At 51.4% G+C, this 2,647-nt stretch overlaps 1 pseudogene across 1 annotated transcript; it reads right to left on the reverse strand.

Annotated features, from left to right (window-relative positions):
* Positions 1-1,524: 1,524 nt before the first annotated feature.
* LOC103596427 lies at positions 1,525-2,349 on the reverse strand (annotated as a pseudogene). Its single transcript, XR_551043.1, has one exon. The product of XR_551043.1 is annotated as an E3 ubiquitin-protein ligase TRIM41 pseudogene (transcript).
* Positions 2,350-2,647: the final 298 nt, after the last annotated feature.

Here is a 2,647-nt window from a genome sequence, read left to right on the forward strand (position 1 = left end):
TAGTAATTCTGACAATTAGCCAGGTTTGACAATCACTGTGTGGAAAGAAGAGTTCCATGTGATGAGGTGATGGCTTGTCTTAGCTATGCCACTCATAGCTGAGAAGCCCTAGACACCTTACTCTAAAACTGGGGTAATGACAATACCTAAATAAAGTTACTGTAGGAATCAGGAGAAGGTGTGGAAACACGTCATAAAACAAATAAGCTCTGTGCAGACCACACAGAGGCTACCCTCTCCTCCTGCTGGTCCTACAGCTTCAAATCCATCCAGTTTGAAGTAGTGCTCTTTGTGCTCTCTCTCTCACAGACAAATTTCCTTTACCTATGTCTGATGAAGAGTCAGGATCAGAAGTAGGGAGCAAGACATTAACCAATTTAGAATCATATTCCAAGAAGAGGTCACATGTCAGGAAAGACATCCAAATGGTGGTGAAGTTGTTGGTAATAACCAAGTCCATCATTTTTACTAAAGCTGTGTGGCCCCCTGTGTATAGTACTTAAAACCTCTCTTTATTTCTCAATATAAAAATGAGAATGGAAAACATATCAAACTCACAAGGTTGTTCTGAATTTTAAATGAGATAGATAGACCATGAAAAGTGCCTGGTACAAGCCTGGTATACTGTACATACTAAATATTAACTATCGGTCCTGGAGAAATTAAAGTTCAAAGCACTCAGAGACTTGACCAAGATTTGACAGTGAATAAATGCGGAGTCAGATCTTCTGACTTAAAAGTCTCTCTTGGGCTGGCCCATGGCTCACTCGGGAGAGTGCGGTGCCGATAACACCAACGCCAAGGGTTTGGATCCCTATACAGGGATGGCCGGTTAGCTCACTTGGGAAAGCGTGGTGCTGACAACACCAAGTCAAGGGTTAGGATCCCCTTACCTGGCATCTTTAAAAAATTTTTAAAAATTAAAAAAATAAAAGTCTGTCTTTTCTGGGCAGTACACGAGACTGATGCAGATCCAACAGGAGTCCTTGAGGGGAGAACCAACCCATATCATGGGTGGGTGGGGAACCCGTTAGGAGGCAAGTGTAGGGCATTTGGGTCTGACATTAGTAGTCATTTCTATGCTCCTGCTTCAGAGCCTTCCTTGTTCTTTGAGGCCCCCAGTTCTTTCCATCTCTAGAGGTCTCAGTCGAGGATAGACTATGATCCACATGGAAGAAAATGAGATTGGTGGTAAAGCCTTAGGGACCTGTCATCTGCACACCTACACTTAGGGACACTGGAAGTGTGAAACAGCAGTGGCCTGCTCTCCAGGAGATGAAACCCAGTGGTCTGGCATCACTGGCTTTGCCCTATTTGCTCTAAGGAAGTCAGCTTTCCCTGGTCTTCTTCACTGTGTCTGCTTTGTTTGTGCACAGGATCCTTCTCATTCTAACCTCCAGAAAGTGCTTAGATAAGGAGAATCAGCTCACCAGTACATGAAGTTTTTTGGAAAAAAGAGATCTTTTTTTTCCCCCAGCTCCCCGTACTTCCTCTTCACCTTCGCTAAACTCCCATCCTCTCTCTTTACTTTCTCACCTTGTACTCCTGCACCACTTCCTCCAATGGCACCACGCTGTGCTGTTTGTGGCTCCTGGATTCTCGGCACACCACACAGATGGCTTCTTCATCCACCTCGCAGAAGAGCTTTAGGGCTTCTTGGTGTTTTGGACAGATACCCTGCTCATTCACACGGCTCCCTCGACCAGGGGCTGGGTGCATCTGCCTTATCACCTGGACCATGTTGGCCAGCTGCAGGTTGGGGCGGAAGCTCCGCCGAGGAAAGCTCTTTCGACACTGGGGGCAGGTGAAGCACCTCCGAGGGGCTGGAGGTGGGGGCACTGGGGTGACCGGGTCTAGCTCCTCTTCCTCGTCCTCCTCCAGCACTTCCTCCTCGTCCTCCCCCCTCAGGTCCTCCTCCATGTCCCCCAAGTAGTAGTCCAGGTCTTCCTCCTCGTCCTCCTCCTCCCACACGTAGTCCATGTTGTCCCAGCTGGACCCGCCCATGCCACTGGTCCAGAACACACCCTCCTCTTCCTCCTCGACCTCCTCTTCCATGTCACCCTCATAGTCTTCTTCCCGCATGGGGGTGTCCCATCCCCCGCTAGCCTCCACAGCCTCTACTTCCTCCTCCTCCCCGTCCTCCTCCTCCTCCTCCTCCCCGCCCCCCCGGTCTAACTCATCCCTGTCCTCCTCATCCTCCCCGCCCCACAACTGGGTTACACACACTCGGCAGAAGTTATGCCCGCAACCGATGGACACGGGGTCTGTGAAGTAATCGAGGCAGATGGCGCACACCGCCTCCTCCTGAAGGGTCTGCACAGGGTTGGGTGTCATGGCAACGGCAGCCATCTTAGTGTCCAGTCAGCCAGTGTAGATGTGCGGCGGGAGGGGCGGGAAGGGGGACAGGGACCTTTCCTCTCAGACTCCCTGGCGACCCGGTCCCACCCCCAGCCCTGCTCCTCCACACCTTGCCTCTAGCCCAGCCAGAGAAACGTCCTCCCGACAACCCACCCCTCCACAGAGTTCCCTACTCCCAGACAACAACCGTGTCTCCGCGAAGGGGAGAACAGAGATCAGCGCCACCGCCAAGCCCCTCAGGTGGCCCTGAGTGCAAATCTGCCCCAACGCTCCCTTGGCCTCCACATCA

Source organism: Galeopterus variegatus, unplaced genomic scaffold, assembly GCF_000696425.1.
Source record: "Galeopterus variegatus unplaced genomic scaffold, G_variegatus-3.0.2 Scaffold2009, whole genome shotgun sequence".
NCBI classification, from domain to species: domain Eukaryota; kingdom Metazoa; phylum Chordata; class Mammalia; order Dermoptera; family Cynocephalidae; genus Galeopterus; species Galeopterus variegatus.